Source organism: Balaenoptera borealis (assembly GCF_965194805.1).
Source record: "Balaenoptera borealis genome assembly, chromosome: 9".
In the NCBI taxonomy this organism is placed as follows: domain Eukaryota; kingdom Metazoa; phylum Chordata; class Mammalia; order Artiodactyla; family Balaenopteridae; genus Balaenoptera; species Balaenoptera borealis.
The window spans coordinates 20,270,156-20,281,281 of record NC_138873.1 but is presented as its reverse complement, the minus strand read 5'-3'; the positions used below and the strand labels follow the sequence as shown (position 1 = coordinate 20,281,281).

The 11,126-nt window shown below is 41.0% G+C and overlaps 1 long non-coding RNA gene across 1 annotated transcript; it reads left to right on the top strand.

Moving 5' to 3' along the window:
• The first annotated feature begins 473 nt into the window (after nt 1–473).
• Nucleotides 474–6,184, top strand: LOC309634964. The gene is made up of 2 exons (XR_014248535.1): nt 474–3,500; nt 3,835–6,184. It is a non-coding gene; the product is annotated as an uncharacterized lncRNA (long non-coding RNA).
• Nucleotides 6,185–11,126: the final 4,942 nt, after the last annotated feature.

The window sequence follows — 11,126 nt, the reverse complement described above, 5'->3', positions numbered from 1 at the left end:
CTCATTTACAATAGGGGAATGTCAATACAATGAATGGTTGACTTCTCACCCAAAACAATGGAGTCCAGAAGGCAGTGGAATGATATACTCAAAATGTTGAAAGAAAGAAATAACTCTCCATCATCTTAAAAAAAAATGGTACAAGTGAACCTATTTACAAAACAGAAACAGAGTCACAGGTGTAGAAAGCAAAAACTTATGGTTACCAAGGGAGAAAGGGGGCGGGGGTAGGAGGGATATATTGGAGATTGGGATTGACATATACACACTACTATATATAAAATAGATAACTAATAAGAACCTACTGTATAGCACAGAGAACTCTACTCAGTACTCTGTAATGACCTATATGGGAATAGAATCTAAATAAGAATGGATATACATATATGTATAACTGATTCACTTTGCTGTATACCTGAAACTAACACAAGATTGTAAATCACCTATACTCCAATAAAAATTAATTTAAAAAAAGCCTCAAATGCGCTTTGTCCTGGCTCGGTGTCCACTCAGGGAGGAAGATGAGAAGAAACAGGTCTCTTATTTCTCATCTTTTTTTTTTAACTTTTCCAGTCTATCTACATCATCAAGAACCCTCCTGGGTTTCTTCTGTGTCCATCACATCACACCACAAATCTGGTGGTGCTTCAGCAGTAACAAGTCTCTTAGGGTTTCTAGTTTTTAAAGACCCCACAATCCTGGTCTAAGGGGAAAATAATACCCACAGGATTCCAAGAAGAATTGAGAAAATGTGAAATTGGAAAAGCTGAACTCTCAACCTGGAGTTTGGCAAGAAAAGTTTGGGTTCAGGAGAACCCCATGTATTGAGGAATCCAATCTAGAACAAGTGTGAGTGTCCATGTATATGTCTGTGAACTTGTGTTATTTTAATTACTGACGATTATAATTAATTGTACATAGTTTGTGAAAATTTACCATTCCAACTGATTTTGTGTATTAAAAAACTAATAAATTAAGAAAAAAATTACATTTGTAGAAAGCACACAAAAAAAGAAATAACTGTTCATCAAGAGTCTTATATACAATGAACTTCTCTTTCAAAAGTGAAGATGAAATAAAGATATTCCCAGATAAACAAAAACTGGGGGAATTTGTTGCTGGCAGACCTGTCCTGCTAGAAATACTAAAGGAACTCCTTCAGGTTGAAATGAAATAACATCAGACAGTAATTTAAATTCACAGGAAGAAATGAGATAAATATGTGAGTATATATAAGATTGTGTGTGTGTGTGTGTGTGTGTGTGTGTGTGTGTGTGTGTATTTATTTATTTATTATTTTTTTTCTCCCTCTCTTCTTCTATAAAGATATTGCCTTGCCAGGCGAGGCGTCAAGCAATAAAAAGCCAGGACAGAAATTCAGAGGGAATCAGAAGTAGTTGGCTGAAGGAGAGGATTATGTCCATGATGATAATTGCTGTCAGGGGGGCCCAGGAGGCACATCTGTGAAGAAGGCACAAACATGACTTGGGAGAAGAATAAGCTTTAAATACTTGCTGGATTCAGAGAGCATGAAGCTTTCTTTAAACAGGCATAGTCAAATAAGGTCTTTCCAGTCTCTCTCCCTTACTCTCCCTCAGCCTGGCTCTGCTTCCATTCTGGCAAGAGTTGAAATAGCTTAGTCAGTGGGGAGAAAGAGAGGAGAAGCCAACCACAAACTTACCTTCCCAAGTGGTGGACAGCTCACCTATAACTAGCCCTAATTCAAGGCGAGGAGGGGGATAAGCCTCATCTTTCAATGAGAATTGAATTGTGGATTGATATTGAAATGGACATTTTTGATTACTGGAATGTTTGTGAATTAAAGGATCTGTAGAACTTTTCACTACCTAAGAGAGGCCAAAAGAGTTGAGAGCCTGCTTTTCTAGGAGCAGAGGACATTCTACCCCATGCCCCTACCTGACAGGTTTAAAGGAGAAGTGGAGGCCAAAAGTAACATTCCTTTATGAATTCATCCCATCCTTCCTGCATGTTAAATATCTAGCACGCTTGCTTGTTCTTTTTTTGTTCATATAAATTTATTTATTTATTTATTTTTGTCCGCTTTGGGTCTTCGTTTCTGTGCGCAGGCTTTCTCTAGTTGTGGCGAGCAGGGGCTACTCTTCGTTGCGGTGCGCGGACTTATCATTGCAGTGGCTTCTCTTGTTGCAGAGCACAGGCTCTAGATGCACGGGCTTCAATAGTTGTGGCACGTGGGCTCAGTAGTTGTGGTGCACGGGCTTAGTTGCTCTGTGGCATGTGGGATCTTCCTGGACCAGGGCTCGAACCCGTGTCCCCTGCATTGGCAGGCAGATTCTTAACCACTGCACCACCAGGGAAGTCCCCACTTGCTTGTTCTTTACCAGCACTGAGATTTCTAGTCCCTCAGCCCTTTCAGTTTTTTCCTCCCTGTTCATTCTTATGATTTAGCATTCTTATCAGTTCCGAACAGACCCCACAATTTGTTGCTTTGACCAAATTCTTCCCCGTGTGTTTAATGATTACCTCTGTTTTTCCATCATACAAATCTTGTAATCATTCTAACCTTTAGAGAAAATCACACATCTGAGTTCTTGTTACCAGGATCATTTAATGGTCTCCAGCCTCAGATGGACCATTTACACTACTCATCAAGATTTTTGTCTGCCTCTGGTCAGTTTCCTCTCCCAGTCACCACATGTTTATCAAAGATTTTAACTACTCTGTTCAAGCCCCTTTTTCTGCACTTACCCTTTTCCCTTCTAGCTGGTAAAGCTGCTGTCTGCATCCCAAAGATAATTGAAGTTGAAGTGGGATAAACTTCATGCTCACTCACATCTTTACTTCTTCCCCTCCAGCCTTAGGGAAAGAAGCTTCTATTTACAGCAGATCTTAAGCTCATTCATCCTCTCTCATCTCTTCTATATTTACCCCTCTTCTGTATTTTTAAACTTATCCTCTTCACTGGCTTCTCAACACCTTGGAAACATGCTAAAGTTATTCTCACTTAGAAATTAACCCCCTTGTCAGCCCCTTGTATTCCTTCTCTTAGAGCCCTATATCAGGGCACCCTTTACAACCAGGCATACTGAAAAGTAGTCTCTATTTTCTATCTTCACTTTTTCAGAACCCATTCACTCTGCTCCTAGAAATGGGTATTTATATCTTCTGTCTGACAAATATAATGCTATTTTCTCATCTGCCCTGTGAGATTTGATACTGTTGATGACCCCCTCCTCCTGCAGACCCCTCTCTTTCCTTGACTTCTAGGACATCACTCTCCCATGGTTATCTTCCTCCCTGATGCTTCATTCCTTCTGCCCTTTCCTTCTCTATTTCTGAGAGTTCTGTCCTCGGATTCTTGTTCTTTTACTTTATATTTTTGTCCCTAAATGATGACATCTGATCTCAAAGTTTTAACTGTGTACCCATGATCATCTGGATCCCTGGTTCGAATCTCTGTCTATTCAAGACCTTGGACAACTTCGCTCAGATTTCCATTCCCCAGATACCATAAACTTAACGTATGGAACACTCATTTTTTTTTTTTTTTTTTTTTAATTTTTTATTTATTTATTTATTTATTATTTATTTATGGCTGTGTTGGGTCTTCGTTTCTGTGCGAGGGCTTTCTCTAGTTGTGGCAAGTGGGGACCACTCTTCATCGCGGTGCGCAGGCCTCTCACTATCACGGCCTCTCTTGTTGCGGAGCACGGGCTCCAGACGCGCAGGCTCAGTAATTGTGGCTCACGGGCCTAGTTGCTCTGCGGCATGTGGGATCTTCCCAGACCAGGGCTCGAACCCGTGTTCGAACCTGCATTGGCAGGCAGATTCTCAACCACTGCGCCACCAGGGAAGCCCTGGAACACTCATTTTATTAACCTTATCCCAGCACACATGTCTTGCCTACCATGGTGAATGGCATCACCTATCATTTTGCTATCCAAACCAGACATCTGAGTTACATTCTCACCTATTTAATTTACTTCTATCTACACACACACACACACACACACACACATATATAGATATATATTTTTTTTGGCCACGCCGCATGGGATTTAATTCCCCAACCAGGGATCAAACCTGCGTCCCCTGCATCCCTGCATTGGAAGCGCAGAGTCTTAACCACTGGACCACCAGGGAAGTCCCTATCTACACACATTGAATTGATTTTCAAATCATGTAGATTTTGCCACCGTGATATCTAGCCTATACTTTTCAACCTCTTCTATTAAAGTCTCAGTCTAGGCCCTCAAAACTCTCATGGATTATTCCTATACTCTCTTTGTTTCTACAGCTCCACCAGACTAAGTGTTTTAAAATGCACTTTCCTGCTTAACTCTCTTTAATCCCCATAGCTTTCAAGTTAAAACCTAAATTTCTTATCAGGTTTATAGGGCTCTTATGATATAACCTCTGCCTCCTTCCCAGACACTACCATGTTCCCTTCCTCTCCAGCACTACCCAGCTCTTTTTATCTTCCCTAAATTATTTGTTCTTATTCACATCTACTGTGTGTTTCATGCCACTGTCCTTTTGTGCATGCTCTCCCCACTGCTTCTATGCCTTTTTCCTACTTGCTACTCATCTTTCAAGTCTCAGAACTCTCTCTTTTTCTCTAGTAGCCTTGATTCCTCCCTTATTTCTGCCCTCACTCTATTCTGTAAAAACACCATTGTGTCAGCTTGGGATTCAGTTAGGTTTTCTGAAAGGTTCTTGAGGACAGAACCTCATCTTGTTCATTATTGTATACACAACACAGAGCAGAGTGCCTGGAACATAGTTTGCAATCAATCAATGTTTCTTCAGTATAATTGACTTAACGATAATAAATTGCCCAGTGTCTAGAGAGCACACTTCTTCCTTTTACCAGCCTTAATCTCTCAGATTTTGTGTGGGGGTCAGGATTGTCAGCTCACACTTAAATAAGCCCTAATGTCATCTCTTGAGGAAACTGAGGGAGAAGCAGGCTGTAGGTGGGCTCTTAGATCTTTCTCTGGATCTTTGTGCTGAGACCCTTCAGTGAACCCCAAGGCAGTCAGGTCAAGTGGGAGGGGTTACACCCATGGTTGTTTTTCCTATTTATTTGTCTGTTTTTAAAATAAATAATCAAGAATTTTGGAATACATGCCCTAAAATTCTAGTTGCTATTCTCATGTTTGGTACAGTGTAATCATCTAAGGTTCTAAACTAATTGGGAAACATAAACTAATGTTTAGTGTTGTATCTTCATTTTTTCAGAGAAACAAAAGCATGTGAGGTTCAATGACTTACTAAAGGAGATTTCTAAGTTTTTCATGAATTAGAAAGAAATGCTCCTCTTATATCCAGTCCTGGACCCCTTCCTATGTCCTTTTAAGGAAACTAGAAAATGAAATTGGGTGTTATGGAAATATTCTTCTCAAATTGCTAGCGTTTTAGATTTAAATTCTTTTTTTTTAAATTTAATTTTAATTTTTTTGGCTGCATTGTGACTTTGTTGCTGCGCGTGGGCTTTCTCTAGTTGCGGCGAGCGGGGGCTACTTCGTTGCTGTGCGCGGACTTCTCATTGCGGTGGCTTCTCTTGTTGCGGAGGACAGGCTCTAGGCACGTGGGCTTCAGTAGTTGTGGCTTGTGGGCTCTAGAGCGCAGGCTCAGTAGTTGTGGCACATGGGCTTAGTTGCTCCGTGGCATATGGGATCTTGGCAGACCAGGGATCAAACCCGTGTTCCCTGCATTGGCAGGAGGATTCTTATCCACTGCGCCACCAGGGAGGTCCCCCCCAATTCTTTTTTTTTTTTTTTAACTTTATTTACTCTCTAACCATGCAGTCCATCAAAGGATAATGGCTGATCACCTTTCACATGAGACATGGTGCTGCATTTGCGACTTGGAACCATCTAGAACTGGTCTTACATCTCACCCTTCTGCCTAGCAGCTGTGTGATCTTGGACCAATTACTAAACCCCCTTAAGTTTCTCAGCAGTAGAATGCATTTGGAGGGAGTATAAAGAGACATGATTGATTCTTGCCCTAAAGATTCGTTCTTTAACTGGACACATGTGCACTGTAATCCATAGACCAGTGGTGCCACAGCATAAAGAAATAGTTTCCAGACTTCAGTTCCACATGAAGTAGAGTGCAGGAGAAGGGGATTGGTCAGAATGGTGAGCAAGGCCAAAAGATGTGTAACTTGTGGACAGGATCCATTGATTTTTTTTTTTTTTTAAATAAACTTGAAGTGTCTTCTTGGCTCAGTGATGGAAGAAGAAATTGCCTTCCTTAATTACATTCTTCCCATCCTCACTTGTTTGCCTCCATTGCCTCTTTCTCTAGTGGCTGTCCTCCTGTAACCCATGCCTTTTATCTGGTGCCTATTTTTCACAAACTATTAGTAGGCTTGTTTTCTACCTGCTCCTTCTTTAGAACCTGGAAAGCTCATTGGTATCGTTGATAAAGCCATAGCCCAAAGCTCTAGAATTCTAAAGATCTAATTCTGGGACAGAAAATCCCTGGCTGACGCAGGGAAAAAGCCATTTATTATTATTCTGTTCTATCTTACTGACTTTGTAGATTTGTCATACGTATAACCTAAAGTAGGGATGTCAGATACTCTGTTTAGGAACAGACAATTCAAGATAGTTTCTGTATTTAATACACATTAATAAAACAGCCTTCTAAAGGTAAAGTCCTTTCCATGTGTTCATTCCTTTCTTGCTTGTCCCACCATGCTTTTGAAACTGTCAAGACACACATTCTATAACCACAACACACATGATGCTGATAAGGTACGGCTGCTTAGCAAAGTATTTGAGCTTCCCTTGCATGGACTGTTCTGTACTGGGCCTTGGCATCTACCCCAAACATCAAGAGGCAAACCAGAAAGACTTAATTCTTGAAGCACATATTTCCCTTTATTTGAGGTACAGTTGGGGTACCAAAGCCCTGTGCTATTTCTTTGCAGCAGCGGGGAAAACCAGGTCAGTGAAAAAGGCACTGATCCCTCTGTCAGCCCAAGCAGGGGTGAGTCAAGAGTAAGTATCACAAAAGGAGCTGATGGCACTCTTCTTCACATTGTAGAGCTGCCTATTGGGAGGCATGCTAAGCAAGCAATGTAAGCTTCTTTCTAACAGCTACTGTCTTCCAGCATTTAAAATGAGCGGGCTGGAATCTTGAGACAATCCTTAGGAGAAAGTGCCGTAATAAAATGTTAACCTTGACACCAAATGATGCCAAATGTTTTGCCTTCTGAATTATGGCTATGAAAAATTTGTGGGACCCCAGTTGGTAATGGTTTTCAGGAACATCTCTTCAGTTGCTTAATAACTTCTCATGGGCTTGGTTCATTGCCATTAGAGTTGGTGATGGGAATTTAAAAATATTTTTGGAGATCATTTTGTAAAAGGCATTAATGATGGTGAATTATGACATGGTTATCTCAGGTAAATGGTTTAGAATGATGTGCCATAGGATTCAGGAACATAAAAATAATAGAACAGAAATCATGGGATTTAGGGAAAAACTGGTGAAGAGAGGATTAACTTAGAAGTAAATTGTGAGAAATGGGAGCAAAAATCTTCCAGAATTCAAGGATAAGGTGACCTGATAGGGCCAAGGACAAGCAAAAAAAGCAAATATTGATTGAAGTAGTTCCTGGGAGCTGTGGGACATTTTTCAAGTACATTCACTTCTGTGAATGCCATCGCAAATACAAAGGACACTGAGATATGTCTGTGAATCATTCATGAAATGACTTTAAAATGTTCTCTTTAATTAGTGATGACAACCAATTGGCCAGTTTAGGGGCCTCGGTGGACTGGATTAGATTAAGTCCACCAGGGAGGGTGTTCGGTGACCCAGCACATGGGAGAAAGTCCTCCCATCTTGTCAGAGCTGCAGTGTGTGAACTCTGTGTCTGAGCTAGATGAGAAAAATACCCTTTTGGCTTTTAGAAGAGACTTTTTGAAACTGGGAATGATTAAAGCATTATGTTTTCCAGGAAAATGAAGCATACAGAAAATTGACTCCACAGAGAGCAGAGGCCTTTGTCATACTAAGGAGAAAGGACTGAAAAACAATGTGCCTGGCTCTTCTAGGGAGTAGAATAAGGTGCTGGGTTTTCCCAATCTTACATTTTCTCCCAGGATTCCAGACCCCATGTGGAGGATGTCTAGGTCCAAATTAATGGTACCTACATTGTGTCTCTATCCTTTGCCCTGTCTCTGACTTACATGTAGAGCAATAACATCACTGTGGACCAAGAGAGCTCTGGTGACCCCAGAAGACAATCAAATTGTGGGAAGCAAATGGCCATATACATACTTGCACTGAAGTCTCACAACTTCCACAGTCTTTGTGTCTGCCTGTCTGTTTGTATATCCGTCTCTCTCTTTCTCTGTTGCCCTTTGAGGTCAAACCCAATCTCCCCAAACTCTTACTTCCCTAACTGAGAGGGTCAAAGGATCTGTCAGGTGATCATGCCATTGAGTTTGGAATCTTAGATACCCTCTGAAGTGTGCCTTTGACTATGTTATCCAGAATTTGTACATCATCATGGCCTAGGGCTATCAGAAAATTTTTTGTCATTCTATTTTATCTTATTTTGTTTTCTTTTATTTTATAATTTTATTTTATTATTTGTTAACATGAGGTAATAGCTACACTGGATTGACAGACACAGAATTACTGAAAAGTAATCAGCCATTTCTCATTACCTTCACAACCATTTCTCTGAGCTATGTCACCATCCATTCTCGCCAGGATTATTTCAATTATTTCTAATTGGTTTTTACCTCTTTCCTTTGCCCCTTTCAGTCTGTTCTCCACAAGTGGCAGATTTTAACATAATCCTGATCATGTCACTCCTTTGCTCAAGTGCCTGCAATGACTCCTTTGTTTATTTTCAGTAATAGCTGAAGTCCTTACAATGGCCTCCAAGGTCTGGATAATCTGACTTCTCACTAAATTTCTCTTCAAATCCTACTATTCTCTCTGTTCACTCCTCTTCACATGCATTGGCCTTCTCACCGTTCAAACATGTGAAACTCTGATGAAGATCAGTTTGGAAGCTCTGATGTCTCAAAAACCAACCACTCAAAGTTCTCTCTTATCTGATAACATAAAAATGTATTAAGTGGGAGGCTAGCTGAATCCTGGAGCAAGAAAAGACTTTAGACTTGGTCTCCCGATGGGCCTTGATAATACAGAGGCAGACTCCTTGAACTCAGAGCTGAGCCAACCTCTGTCTCATCACCCTGATCTCAGGATCCAAGAGAACACGTAGAACTCATGCTTGGTGAACGACTCTTTTAGGACATTTATGCTTCTGAAGACACAGCACAGCCCTTTGTTCTCAGGTGTTTTGGAAGATGTGCTGGTTGGTTGTAGATGGAATCCAAGATGCTCAAATGTGGCCAATGTAGATTGAGAGCCACACATTTGAGACTGGTGATTGTGACTGAGCATGGGGATAGTTACCAAACCTGGAATAGCCTGAGACCGTTTCCTAAACTACTGACTCCAGAAGAAAGGGTGAGAGAGGATGCTGGGGGTCAAAGAAAGGAAAAGAATATCATCTCCTTCCTTAGACAGTGTATTAAATAGCCCAACATGATCTTCCCAAATACACTTCGTAATTAATGCTAGAACCAAACACCAACCTCTGAAGTTGGAAGAAATCAGCAACCCTAGATTGGGATATAAACCAAAGATCAACTGATTTCCAGGCACAAATATTGAGACAGAGGAATACAGTCTCTTTGATGATATATTGGTATCTGATTTTTGACAGAAAGTTATCTGCAAGTTGGGCTATGACCTGAGTTATAGAACAGGCCACTAAAACCTCCAAGGAGAATATTATTATACCATAGTGCTGGTCAATGTCAATGAAGGGCAAGTAATATTTCTGTTCTTGTGAGAAACTGAGATGTGGCAGGCTATGAGTCTGTGTGAGGTCATAGAAGAACATGTTTGGAAGTTGTTCCTAACAGTGAGGATGGGTTGCCCTGCGATAAGCACATTTGCCCAATCTATCCTTGTAGGCTGGCATTTGTCCTGCATTTTCTGCCCAGAGAAGAGACTTGTGTATTCTTTCTACACACTGAGGACAAACCTCAGACTGAACACAGAGCACTCTTTTTTTTTTTTTTTATAAATTAGATTTATTTAGAGGCTGAATTTATATAAGACTAAATTGTGATTTTTTTAAAAATTAATTTATTATTTTTGGCTATGTTGGGTCTTTGTTTCTGTGCGAGGGCTTTCTCTAGTTGCGGCGACCGGGGGCCACTCTTCATCACGGTGCGCGGGCCTCTCATTATCGCGGCCTCTCTTGTTGCGGAGCACAAGCTCCGACGCGCAGGCTCAGTAATTGTGGCTCACGGGCCTAGTTGCTCCGCGGCATGTGGGATCTTCCCAGACCAGGGCTCGAACCCGTGTCCCCTGCATTGGCAGGCAGATTCTCAAACACTGCGCCACCAGGGAAGCCCCAGAGCACTCTTTTAAAATATTAAAATCTGGTCATTTAATTCTCCTGCTTAAAACCTTCAAAGCTTCCCAGTGCCCCTAAAGTAATGATCAACATTTTAAGAGCCTCCAAGGTCATAAAGAGTCTGACTTATGTTCACTGGTCATTTTCTGCCAGCACACTTTGCTCATAGTGCTCCAGGCACAGTGACCTTCTCAATGGTCTTTGAATTGCACAAGCTCGTCATCCCTCCTTCTGGAGTTTCTCTCCCTGAAACAACCCTCCCTGCATACTCATATGACCAATTTCCACTCCTTCTTCAGATTTCAGCTTAAATGTCACTTTGGGAGTAAACATCTTGCCTGATATCTCCAAAGATAGGGTGCCTGAGATTTTGTTATTACTGTACCTTATACATTTTTTATAACCATCATTTTAGTTGTAATTATTCAGCTATCTCCCTGTTTATTAGACTGCAGACTCCATGATGTTAGGAGCTGTTTCCACCCCAGACACTGCTGTATTCAATTCTTTGTGCAGGGTCTGGCACAAAGTAAGTGGTCAAGAAATACTTTCTGAAGATTGAATAGTTTATAACCATGACCTTAATCATTTTAACCTCACGCTGGGATTCTTGTATAATGAACCTGCATTGCTGGAAGATTCTTTTAAGACAAATATTTTAAGCTTAACAAAGGGA